The 13,709-nt window shown below is 44.5% G+C and overlaps 1 pseudogene; it reads right to left on the bottom strand.

Moving 5' to 3' along the window:
• Window positions 1-1,662: 1,662 nt before the first annotated feature.
• On the bottom strand, window positions 1,663-2,324 carry LOC102126279 (adenylate kinase 4, mitochondrial pseudogene; annotated as a pseudogene).
• Window positions 2,325-13,709: the final 11,385 nt, after the last annotated feature.

The raw sequence follows: 13,709 nt of genomic DNA, 5'->3' as shown, positions 1-13,709 counted from the left end.
TTTTTTTTTTTTTTTTTTTTGCAGAGTCTTGCTGTGTCACCCAGGCTGAGGTGCAGTGGCGAGATCTCAGCTCACTGCAGCCTCCGCCTCCTGGCTTCTAGTGATTCTTGTGTCTCAGCCTCATGAGTAGCTGGGATTACCAGGGTGCGCCACCATGCCTGGATAATTTTATTTTATTCTATTTTATTTTATTTATTTATTTTTTTGAGACAGAGTCTTACTCTGTTGCCCAGGCTGGAGTGCAGCAGCCTGATCTTGCCTCACTGCAACCTCCGCCTCCCCGGTTTGAGTGATTCTCCTGCCTCACCCTGCCGAGTAGTTGGGATTACAAGCATGTGCGGCCATACCTGGCTAAATTTTGCATTTTTAGTAGAGATGAGGTTTTACCGTGTTTGCCAGGCTGGTCTCAAATTCCTGACCTCAGGTGGATCCGTCCACCTCTGCCTGCCAAAGTGCTGGGATTACAGGCGTGAGCCACTGCCCCCAGCCCCAGCTATTTTTTGGATTTTTTGTAGCGACAGGGTTTCACCATGTTGGCCAGGCTGGTCTTGAACTCCTGGCCTCAAGGGATCCACCTATATTGGCCTCCCAAAATGCTGGGATTACAAATGTGAGCACCGTGCCCAGCCTACTAACCACATTTTGATTTAGAAATAAACTTTGGCTGGGTGCAGTGGCTCACACCTGTAATCTTAGCACTTTGGGCGGCTGAGGTGGGCGGATCACCTGAGGTCAGGAGTTCAAGACGAACCTGGCCAACATGGTGAAACCCTGTCTCTATTAAAATACAAGCATTAACTAGGCGTGATGGTGGGTTCCTGTAATCCCAGCTACTCAGAGGCTGAGATGGGAGAATCGCTTGAATCTGGGAGACGGTGGTTGCAGTGAGCCGAGATCATACTACTGCACTCTAGCTTGGGCGGCTGAGCAAGACTCTGTCTCAAAAAAAAAAAAAAAAAAAAAAAAAAAAGAATTACCTAGAAAGCTATATTTAAAAAAAACAAAAACAAAAAAAACACTGATATCTGATATCTGTCTGGGTCCCAGTTGAAATTCTGATGTGATCGACTTGGGTATTAGCATTTATTTATTTATTTATTTATTTTAACAAATGGTTTATTGATATTATGTTATAATGAATGACAAAATGTTAGTGTCTAATTCTATACTTTATGGCCACCCCATAGGATGAATCTTTGGAACAGAAAAAAAAATAAAGATTTTGTTTTCCCATAATCATAAAGCTGTTATACTCAGTCCAGGCACAGCTAGTATAACATTCTGCTCAACCCCACCGGCTGCATTCCCTTTACTACCTATTTATAATATGTTTGGGTCACTCATAGGAGTGAGACCCTGTCAGCATCGATAGTTAGCAACACTTTCAAAATACACTTTATTGTCCTGAATAGAAACCTTAACTATTCAATTTGTCCAGTAATTCCAACGATCTTATTACTTCTATACATAAGATATGATCTTACAACATTTATGTAGCTAAATACTTAGACTTCCCATGCTTTTTGAGGATTCCCACACTGTACTTGCTTTCTTGTGAAGGGCTTGAGACATGTGCAGAGACACCTTAAACATGTGTAGGTGACCTTTTGAAAGGCAGAGGAGGGCCTCTTCGTGAACTCTTGCTACTCATTTGTTTTCCTATCAGTTTGCCATTTCAACTAGAAAAGATGCTGCAAGCTACCTCAGCTAGCTTCTAATTTGGACACAGCATCAATACTACACACTCAATTGAATGGACGACCACATCTTCCTGGTTCTTCCACTGGGCAGGGTCGATATGCGCCTTTGGACTGAATAGGTGTGATCTTGTTCGAGAAAAGTGCATAAACGTAGGGCCAGATCTTGTTCGTCTCCGTCCCAGAAGAATATTGGTGGAACACTCCTCGGCTTTTGTGTAATTCAATGACTGGCTTTGCCACATCTTTGTACTGTCTTAGCCTGGCAGCAACTGCTTCAGGTTTATCATCCTCCTGCTGGACTGATGGTTCACCAGTGACATCATCAATACCATATACATGAGGTGGATTGAAGTCCAGGTTATATACCCTTCCGCTAGGAGGGTGAATCCAATGGCGGCTGAGATGATCTTTAAGTGTTTCAAATGAAATGTTCAAACTGATCACTAGATCCACTTCACAGATTTTGTCCAGGGCTTCGGCTTGTCCTAATGTCCTAGGAAAACCATCGAGGAGCCAGTGCTGGCCAGGCCTATTCTCCAGCTCGGACATCATTAGGCGTGTGATCATATGGTCTGGAACCAAAAGGCTTTTCTCCATATATTGCTTTGCCATCTCACCAACTTCTGTGCTCAGGACCTTCTTGGTAAATGATTCCAAGACCTCCATGCGTATTATGTTGGTGCTGCACCTATCAGGTGTTAGCATTTATAAACTCTATCAGGTGATGCTTAAGGTTCCAGGTGAATCTAATGACTCAAGATTAAGACCCACAGAATTGGGGAATTACAGCTTCAAGATGTCATTTTCTATATTTGAGGCTGGCTGCATGTATGACAAAGGCAACCATATATTTTTCTAGGACTGTGTCACACCAGTTTTGTAGGATGATGTGCCACACACAGCAACATGAATCTTCCAAATATGTTTCAAGTATTTGCTTAACAGTTAAATAATACTTATACACAGCTCCTCACTAAAGATAGTGTATCTAAAAATACAAGTTTTGTATTTTTAGTAGAGCTGGGATTTCACCATGTTGGCCAGGCTGGTCTTGAACTCCTGACCTCAGGTGACCCACCCGCCTTGTCCTCCCAAAGTGTTGGGATTACAAGTGTGAGCCACCGCATCTGGCCCAAGATGACATTTTTCTTAATCTTTGGTTTCTCAACATTCTGAGGAAAAAAGCCTAAAACTAAGCCTCCTTCTGCAATGAAAATATGTTAATCATCTCATCCCACACAATTTTTCATCTTTAAAATCCAAATTACAGAATAATGTAAACACTGCACTCCATCAGTTCTATATAATGGATGATTCTACCCAAATATATAGTGGGGCTTGGGTAGCTGATAGTAATTTTCTTTTTTTGAGACAGAGTTTCGCCCTTGTTGCCCAGGCTGGAGTGCAATGGCGCGATCTCGGCTCACCACAACCTCCGCCTCCCAGGTTCAAGCGATTCTCCTGCCTCAGCCTCCTGAGTAGCTGGAATTAAAGGCATGCGCCATCACACCCGGCTAATTTTTTGTATTTTTAATAGAGACAAAGTTTCTCCATGTTGGTCAGGCTGGTCTCGAACTCCCGACCTCAGGTGATCTGCCTGCCTTGGCCCCCGAAAGTGTTGGGATTACAGGCGTGAGCCACCCCAACCGGCCGGGATTTTCTTAAGGGGCCAGTGAAATCCTGTTATGTTATTGATTGAAATCCTCTAAAGGCAGCAGGTTGCCTTCAGAGTAGAGTCCAGTCTGAAAGTCCAAAGCCAGGTTTACAGTGGTCCCTCCCACCTCTCTAGCCTCATCTCTTTTTTTTTTGAGACAGAGTCTCGTGTCACCCAGGCTGGAGTGCAGTGGCGCCTTCATGGCTTACTGCAGCCTAGACTTCCCAGGCTTAAGCTGTCCTCCCACCTCAGCCTCTCGAGTACTCAGTAGCTGGGACTACAGACACGTGACCCTATGCTGGGCTTTTTTTTTTTTTTTTTTTAAGACAGGGTTTTGCCATGTTGCCCAGGCTGTCCTGGCTTCAAGCCATCTGCCCACCTCAGCCTCTCAAAGTGCTTAGATTACAGGCGTGAGCTACCTCGTCTGGCCTCTAGCTTCATCTCTAGTCAAGTCCCATTAACAACCTGCTTGCCATTCCCAGACTCACCTTTTTATTTTTTCATTTTCTGTTTTTTGAAAACAAAATTATTATTATTTTTTTAAGCTGGAGTCTCACTCTGTCGCCCAGGCTGGAGTGCAGTGGCCAGATCTGGGCTCACTGCAACCTCTGCCTACTAGGTTCAAGCAATTCTCCTTCCTCAGACTCCCTAGTAGCTGGGATTACAGACATCTGCCACCACGCCCTGCTAATTTTTGTATTTTTAGTAGAGCTGGGGTTTCACCACGTTGGCCAGGCTGGTCTTGAACTCTTGACCTCAGGTGACCCACCCGCCTTGTCCTCCCAAAGTGCTGGGATTACAAGTGTGAGCCACTGTGTCCTGCCTATTTATTTATTTATTTATTTATTCTTGGACGGAGTTTCTCTCTTGTTGCCCAGGCTGGAGTGCAATGGCGCGATCTCAGCTCACTGCGACCTCCGCCTCCTGGGTTCAAGCGATTCTCCTGCCTCAGCCTCCGTCCTGGGATTACAGGCATGCGCCACCACACCTGGCTAATTTTGTATTTTTAGTAGAGGCGGGGCTTCTCCATGTTGGCCAGGCTGGTCTCAAACTCCTTACCTCAGGTGATTCGCCCGTCTCGGCCTCCCAAAGTGCTGGGATTACAGGGATGAGCCACCGCGCCTGGCCCCAACATTTTTAAAAATAAAAATAAATGAATAAACTGGATCAGAGGACTCCCCCCCACCCCACCGACGCCATGAGGCAGAGGACGGGGGCAGAGATGTTGGACCAGATTCTGCACCCTTGCCTCCCATGTACCTCCCATGGGCGGGGAGGAGAGACTAGGGGGCCCGAAGGAAGGCAGAATGAGAAGAGCGGTCCCATTCGCCATGAGTGTCTGTCTCTCAGCTGTGGCGGCCTAGGCCCTGCTGGGGAGAGAGTGATCACTCACTATTTTCATGTAACAATTATAATTTTGGCATGGGGTCTTCATTACGCTAACATATTTTTTTTGTTGTTGTTGTTGTTGTTTGTTTGTTTTTTTGAGACGCAGTCTCGCTCTGTCTCCTAGGCTGGAGTGCAGAGGCGCGATCTCAGCTCACTGCAACCTCTGCCTCCAGGGTTCAAGCCATTCTCCTGCCTCAGCCTCCCAAGTAGCTGGGATTACAGGAACCCACCACCACACCCAGCTAATTTTTGTATTTTTAGTAGAAACCTCGGGGTTTGCCATGTTGGTCAGGCTGGTCTCGAACACCTGACCTCGTGATCTGCTGGCCTCAGCATCCCAACGTATTGGGATTACAGGTGTGAGCCACCATGCCCAGCCACATAATTTTCATTCATTAAAAAAACCAAGTATTCAAGATGATCTGTTTTCTGCAGCCTATTGTGTGAGCACAGGGTCAGTTCCATTTCTTCTTTGTGCAAGGGTAAAAAACATTATGTTGAGATTTTAAGTAATCACAATACTATTTAATGTCATGGGATCGGAGTTACCCAAACTCAGGTTCTTTATACATAAAAGGTGCCTATAGGCTGGTGTGGTGACTTACACAGTTCCAAGCACTTTGGGAAGCCGAAGTGGGAGGATCGCTTGAGGCCAGGAGTTTGAGACCACCCTGAGCAGCATGGCAAGACTCTCGTCTCTAATGGGGTGGCAGGGGGAGGGAAGAGTGCCTATAAAGAGAGTGTGGCTGGGCCCAGTGGCTCATCCCTGTAATTCCAGCACTTTGGGAGGCTGAGGCAGGCAGATCACTTGAGGTCAGGAGTTCGAGACCAGCCTGGCCAACATAATGAAACCCTATCTCTGCTAAAAATACAAAAAAAAAAAAAAAAAAAAAAATTAGCTGGGCATGGTGGTGCCCACTTGTAATCCCAGCTACTTGGGAGGCTGAGGCATGAGATTTGCTTGAACCCGGAAGGTGGAGGTTGCAGTAAGCTGAGATGGCGCCACTGCACTCCAGCCTGGGCAACTGAGGGAGACTGTCTCAAAAATAAATAAATAAAATAAAAAATAAAGAGTGTAACCTAAGTGGGGGTGATAGCATGCATTTTTCAACACATATAAACAGAGCAACCTTTTTAATGCTCTATAGTTCTATCTAGAAGAACAACCTAATTATTTAAGAGTCATATTGAATTCAGTTGTCTTCTAAGGTTAAAATGTTCAACCATTCTGGAGACTTCATATCCTGGAATAACCTTCCCCCAATTTTTCATCTGGCTTATTCCTAGTTATTCTTTAAAAATTCATGTCTGGTATCACCTTCTCTTGAAAGTCTGTCTTTTAGGTTTTCATAGGCTTAACATACTGAATTGAGTCCTTAAGGCAGGGACTGAATTTTTTACTTCTTAACCTAAATGTCTAATGCAACGCCTGCTACATTAGAATGCTAAACAAATGTTTTCTGGAATGACTTAAGTGAGTGAGTGAATTTCTTTTTGCTTTAAATATTTTTTGGTCCTATTTGGTACCACATTATCAATGGCACATCACTTGAAGAAGAGTCCCTTTATTTATTTAGAGACAGTCTTGCTGTGTTGCCCAGGCTGGAGTACAGTGGCACAATCTTGGCTCACTGCAACATCCGCCTCCCCAATTCAAGTGATTCTCCTGCCTCAGCCTCCCAAGTAGCTGGGATTACAGGTGTGTGCCACTACCCATGGCTAATTTTTGTATTTTTAGTAGAGACGGGGTTTCACCATGTTGGCCAGGCTGAGTCCCTTGATTGAATATGTCATGAAACTTTTCTATGTCCATTAACTACCTCCAATGCCCACTGTATGGAAGGACCAGAATGTACAACTTCTCTTTGTGTGTATTAGACATTTAGATTGTTTCTAAGTTTTTGAAATTATAAATAATTATAAAATGAAAATGATTTTAATTGTATCTTTCAGCTACTTGGTTATGCCTGGGATATATCCTTAAGAATGGAAGTGCAGCCGGGTGCGGTGGCTCACGGCTGTAATCCCAGCACTTTGGGAGGCCCAGGCAGGCAGATCATGAGGTCAGGAGATCGAGACCATTCTGGCTAACACGGTGAAATCTCGTCTCTACTAAAAATACAAAAAAATTAGCTGGGCATGGCGGTGTGCATCTATAGTCCCAGCTACTCGGGAGGCTGAGGCAGGAGAATGGCGTGAACTCGGGAGGCGGAGCTTGCAGTGAGCCGAGATCATGCCATTGCACTCCAGCCTGGGTGACAGAGCAAGACTCTGTCTCAAAAAAAAAAAAAAAAAAAGAGTGGAAGTGCAGTGTATTAATGCCTCTCAGTGATGTTGTACATTTGCAGTAAATAAGAGTGTTCATTTCCCCTTTGCCAACACTGGATACTATAAATATTTGCAATGAGAGAGGCAACGATGTTATCTCAAACTATCTTAATTTACATTCCTTTATTAGTGGAGTTGAACTTGTACATATTTCTTAGCAAAGATAATCATATGGCGTTTCTGTAAGGAAATGGATATTTCCTTTAATAAAATTAAACCCAGGTCTTCTCAGTTAGCAACAAAGGGAAAAACCTCCTTGGAAAATTCCTTGTGGACCTTATAACCCTAAACATGACCCCACAAAATTCCCCTTTCCCTTGAAAATCTCTGGCTAAATACAGGGGTATCACCTCACCGTCTTTAACATGCAGGCCCAATTATGAGTACTTTGGATTTCAGCATAACTGTGACCAGGCTGGAACATTTTAAAAGTTTTTACTCTGAACAAACAAAAGGAATATGGTTCCCACCCAACCTCCCCCAAAGAAGTAACATGGTCAGGAATAAAACTAGATAATCTCTTTCACCTGATGTTTTGGCTTTATATCTCTTCTATATGGAAACAACCCAAGACTCTGTGTAGATTAACTAGACCCATGTTCAATTCTGCACCCCCAACAGCTAGGGCTGCTGTTATTTGAAGGCTGGAATATTCAAGATGACTTACTCATGTCATGGCAGGTAGCTGGTTGTTGACTGGGAATTCAGCTGGGGCTGTTAACTGATGGGCCTCATTTGTTCTCCATGTGGCTTCTCCAGGTAGATTGTATTCCAAGAGGGAATGTTCCAAGCATGCTACCACATGACAGAAGTTATCTTTCTCTCTTTACTTAGAGTACTAGTAAGTAATTTAGCATTCAAACCCCAGAGAATGAGGGCTAGGAAAAGTAATCTCCTTTCATGTCTGCTTAAAGTCAACCTCCTGGTGTCTCATTTCTTGTGTGAACTCCGACCTTTATCCTACTGATGGAAATGGAAACCTACCGCTTTAAGGTGATGCACTGACCTCTCAGAGACCTCAACTGCACAAGCCATTCAGAACTTAGCTGATAAATGCCAACAGTCATTCTAGTGACATGGACTTATATAGATTGCAAAGGTAGGGTGGTGTGGTGGTGCAACATTTCATTGCAGTCTAATAGCATTATTTTACTGTCATAAGAGAACACTGCAAATGGTCTACCTATTTAAGAGCCAAATAGAGAAGGGAAAAATAGAAAAGACAAATCAACCAACTGGTCTACCACCTTATCAACTACACCAAGTACTGCATTAATATTTTATGTCTTAAAAGGTATGTTTTGGCTAGTACGTTTGCTGAAAGTGAAGTTGCCCTTTTCAAAGTCTCTACCCTTTGTGTGACATACACAAGGGAAAAAATGTTTTTTAAAATGTCTCACTGGGCACGTGGCTCACTCCTGTAATCCCAGCACTTTGGGAGGCCGAGGTGCGTGGATCACTTGAGGTCAGGAGTTCGAGACCAGCCTGGCCAACATGGTGAAACCCCGTCTCTATTAAAAATACAAAATTTAGCTCGGTATGGTGGTAGATGCCTGTAATCCTAGCTACTCTGGAGGCTGAGGCAGGAGAATTGCTTGAACCTGGGAGGCAGAGGTTGCAGTGAGCCAAGATGGCGCCATTGCACTCCAGCCTGGGTAACAGAGTGAGACTCCGTCACACACAAAAAGTACAAGATATAGTAAGTTGATGTGGATCATTTTGAACCTAAATAATCACATAAACTTTTTTTTTTTTTGAGACACAATTTCATTCTGTCACCCAGGATAGAGTGCAGTGGTACCATCGTGGCTCAGTGCAACCTCTGCCTCCCAGGTTCAAATGATCCTCCTGCCTCAGCCTCCCGAGTAGCTGGGATTACAGGAGTGCACCGCCATGCCCAGCTATTTTTTTTTTTTTTGGTATTTTTAGAAGAGATGGGGTTTCACTATGTTGGCCAGGCTGGTCTTGAACTCCTGACCTCAAGTGATCCGCCTGCCTTGGCCTCCCAAAGTGCTGGGATTACAGGAGTGAGCCACTGTGCCCAGCCACATAAACTTTTAATGTTAAACTTTGAGTTTCTAACTATAAATAGGTAATGTATTTTTCCTTTAAATTATAATTGTTCCCACTGTCGAATGCCCCATGAAAATGTCATTAATAAAGGCTACTAACATTTGAAGTCTTATTTAACATTAGTAAGATTTAATGAATAGTAAAAGCAATGTTTGACTTTCTCATAGGAAGGAGTAAAAAACCATTGCCATGAATTTCCAGCCTAAGATATCATAAGCTATGCTTAATAATTTAAGAAACTCCAAGTCCAGGGATACACAAACAGGTATACAGCAAATCATGTAGGTGGTGCTTTTCCCCTAAGTTATCATTTAATCTATACCCTAGGAAAGTTACAATTGGGTGGATTGGGTGATTTTCCAGTAGAAAGAAAATTCCATCCCATCTTTGTTCTGAAAACGTTTTTTCTTTGCATATAGGTAAGGGTTTACAGATCAATAATCTTCTTGATTTCAGTATGAAATTACTTTCTCTTTGCTTGAGTTACTCTGAGTTATGCAGAAGGTTTCCTGTTCTGAATCCACTATGTATGTCTTTTTTTCTGAAAGATGTCAGTGTATGTTGAAGACAAGGAACATTATGAAAACTTTTAGTCTTTAATTGTGTCAAGATACTGTTAGAGTGATATACAAATTAGATGGTGATGGAAAACTTGAGCCTGGCTTTATAGGCGGTATTTTTTTCTTCCTTCTTTTTTTTTTGTGGGGGCGGGGGTTATGGTACAGGGATACAGGTAGGATAGTCCTATAAATTCATCTGCTGATAGTTCATATGAAGGCTTTTGACTAGAAAACTTCCATTAATAGTGCTGAAGATATAAACAAATTGTAAAACTGCTTTCCATATTAAGATACCTCCCCCCCAACCCCTTTTCTTTGAGACAAGGTCTTGCTCTGTCACCCAGGCTGGAGTGCAGTGATGTGATCTTGACGTACCGCAGCCTCTACCTCCTGGACTCAAGTGATCCTCCCACCTCAGACCCCCAAATAGCTGGGACCACAGGCACGCAGCACCACATCTGGCTAATTTTTGTATTTTTTTTTTTTTTTTTTTTTGAGACGGAGTCTTGCTCTGCCGCCCAGGCTGGGGTGCAGTGGCCGGATCTCAGCTCACTGCAAGCTCCGCCTCCCAGGTTTACGCCATTCTCCTGCCTCAGCCTCCCGAGTAGCTGGGACTACAGGCGCCCGCCACCTCACCCGGCTACTTTTTTGTATTTTTTAGTAGAGAGGGGTTTCACCGTGTTAGCCAGGATGGTCTCGATCTCCTGACCTCGTGATCCGCCCGTCTTGGCCTCCCAAAGTGCTGGGATTACAGGCTTGAGCCACCGCGCCCGGCCTAATTTTTGTATTTTTTGTAGAGACGGGTTTTCACCACATTGCCCAAGCTGGTCTTGAACTCCTGAGCTCAAGCAATCTGCCCACCTTGGCCTCCCAGAGTGCTGGGATTACAGGCATGAGCCACCACCTCGTCTGGCCTCCCCCTACTTTTTTTTGGTATGGGGTCTTGCTTGGTCACCCAGGCTGCAGTGCAGTGGCACCATGACAGCTCACTGCAGCCTTGAACTCCTCGGCTCAAGTGATCCTCCCACATCAGCCTCCCCAGTAGCTGGGACTACAGGTGTGTTCCACAATGCCTGGCTAATTTTTGAAACTTTTTGTAAAGATGAGGTCTTGCTATGATAGCCAGGCTAGTCTCAAGCAGTCCTCCCCTCTTGGCCTCCCAAAGTGCTTGGATTACAGGCATGAGCCACTGTGCCTGGCCAAGATACCCATTTTTAACAGGATTTTCCTCCCTCTCACTGCTAATAGCTATGTAGACCCAGACAAGGGCTTTCAGGTGAGAAAAATTAAAGCAAGTAACTTTAGAGTTTCGACTCAATCCAAATAATATGAATACCTATAATGTGCAAAGTATTGTGCTATAAAGGAGCTTAAGATTTGATAGGCAGATAGTTCATCTGGAAGCATTCCAAGATTCTATGTTGTACACCTAAATAATAGTCCACAGTGATTGCATTTTATTTATTTATTTTTTTGAGACACAGTTATGCTCTTGTTGCCCAGGCTGGAGTGGCCAATCTCGGCTCACCACAACCTCCACCTCCCGGGTTCAAGCGATTCTCCTGCCTCAGCCTCCCGAGTAGCTGGGATTACAGACATGCGCCACCTAATTTTGTATTTTTAGTAGAGATTGGTCAAGCTGGTCTTGAATGCCCAATCGCAGGTGATCCACCTGCCTCTGCCTCCCAAAGTGCTGGGATTACAGGTGTGAGCCACCGCATCTAGGCCTAGTGATTGCATTTTAGCTGGCTTGCCTAGAAGTGAACAGTTCCCCCTTCTACCTTCTCTATGCTTCTTTCTGCAGTGAACCTCCAAGTTTTGCCAACTATTTTGTTTTAACCATGGGCAAAGAGGTTGAAAAAATTTTTATGAATAGTTGACAATTTGTGTGTGTGTGTGTGTGTATATATATACACACACATATGTATGTATATATTTTTTAGATGGAGTTTCCACTCTTATTGCCCAGGCTGGAGTGCAAAGGCATGGTCTTGGCTCACTGCAACCTCTGCCTCCTGGGTTCAAGCGATTCTTCTGCCTCAGCCTCCAAGGAGCTGGGATTACAGGCACCCACCACCACACCTGGCTAATTTTGTATTTGTAGAGATGGGGTTTCACCATGTTGGCCAGGCTGTCTCAAACTCGTGACCTCAGGTGATCTGCCTGCCTCAGCCTCCCAAAGTGCTGGGATTACAGGCAGGAGCCACTGTATCTGGCATTTAGAAATATTTGGTTAATTGTCTGTGTTCATTGTTTCATCAGCAGAACAGCATTAACAGTGAGCTTGCAAACTCATAAGCTACAAACCTTAGCCCCGGATCATTTAGACTGTGATCACTCTGTGTTGGGGGCATTTTCATTATTATCATCTGCTTCTTTTTTTTTTTTTTTTGAGACAGAGTCTCGCTCTGTGCCCCAGGCTGGAGTGCAGTGGCTCGATCTCTACTCACTGCAAGCTCCGCCTCCCAGGTTCACGCCATTCTCCTGCCTCAGCCTCCTGAGTAGCTGGACTACAGGCGCCCGCCACCGCGCCCGGCTAATTTTTTGTATTTTTAGTAGAGACAGGGTTTCACCGTGTTCGCCAGGATGGTCTCGATCTCCTGACCTCGTGATCCGCCTGTCTCAGCCTCCCAAGTGCTGAGATTACACGCGTGAGCCACCGCGCCCGGCTATCATCTGCTTCTTAATGGAAGATATTTGTTCATTTAACAAATACTTAATTAGCACTTATATGACAGATATATTAACATACCATTTGCCCCATCTGAGGAGACAAAATCCTATGAGAGGCCTTTTATGGATTAATGCCTCACTTTCAAAACACAGATGTATGAAAGGTCAAGTGAAAGTTGTGTCTCTTCTGCAGGCACACCCTATTCCCCCTTATTCCAGACTTACTCATTTAATGATGTGAAACAAACTTGAGGCGTTTAGTTTTTCAGAGATTTCAGAAATGGGAAGCCACTGATGTTGCCTTTTACTTTGGAAATGTATGTCGGCAATTCGGATCGTCAGAAAGATGTCTGCCTCATCTCTGGAATATCTAAGTCTACTTATAGAAAACAAATCTTTAACAAACATTTGCAACCACATGAGATTTGGTGCAGTTGAATTCACCTTAGTATTTTTAAAAGGTGTAACACTTTTCTAAAGAAAATGTCCCCTTGCCTTTTCTTCTTCTGCTTCTTTTTTAAATAAATAGAGACCTTGGGCGGGCATAGTGGCTCACACCTATAATCCTAGCACTTTGGGAGGCTGAGGCAGGCAGATCACTTAAGGTCAGGAGTTTGAGACCAGCCTGGCCAACATGGTGAAACCCCGTCTCTACCAAAAATACAAAAATTAGCCGGGCCTGGTGGCACATGCCCGTAATCCCAGCTACTAGGGAGGCTGAGGCAGGAGAATCGCTGCAACCTGGGAGGCAGAGGTTGAGGTGAGCCGAGATTGCGCCACTGCACTCCAGCCCGCGCAACAAGACGGAAACTCCGTTTAAAAAAAACAAAAAAAAAAAAAAAAAAAAAAGAAAAAAGAGGACGGGTCTTGCTGTTGTCCAGGCTAGTCTCAAGTAATCCTCCTGCACTAGCCTCCTAAAGTGTTGGGATGACAGGTGTGAGCTACTGCTCCCAGCCCTCCCTTGCTTCTTGTGTCTGTTACCTTTTTCTTCCCAAATTTCCATGTGAGAGCTAAAATTGTCTTTTTTTTTTTTGAGACAGAATCTCGCTCTTGCTCTGTCACCCAGACTGGAGTGCAGTGGCAATTCTCCTGCCTCAGCCTCCCGAGTAGCTGGGACTACAGGCATGCACCACCACGTCCGGCTAATGTTTGTATTTTATTTATTTATTTTTTTTTTGAGACGGAGTCTCGCTCTGTCACCCAGGCTGGAGTGCAGTGGCCGGATCTCAGCTCACTGCAAGCTCCGCCTCCCGGGTTCACGCCATTCTCCTGCCTCAGCCTCCCCGAGTAGCTGGGACTACAGGCGCCTGCCACCTCGCCCGGCTAAGTTTT

This window comes from Macaca fascicularis, chromosome 5 (assembly GCF_037993035.2).
Source record: "Macaca fascicularis isolate 582-1 chromosome 5, T2T-MFA8v1.1".
Taxonomy (NCBI): domain Eukaryota; kingdom Metazoa; phylum Chordata; class Mammalia; order Primates; family Cercopithecidae; genus Macaca; species Macaca fascicularis.
The sequence above is the reverse complement of the archived record's forward strand: the minus strand, read 5'-3'. Positions and strand labels throughout refer to the sequence as shown.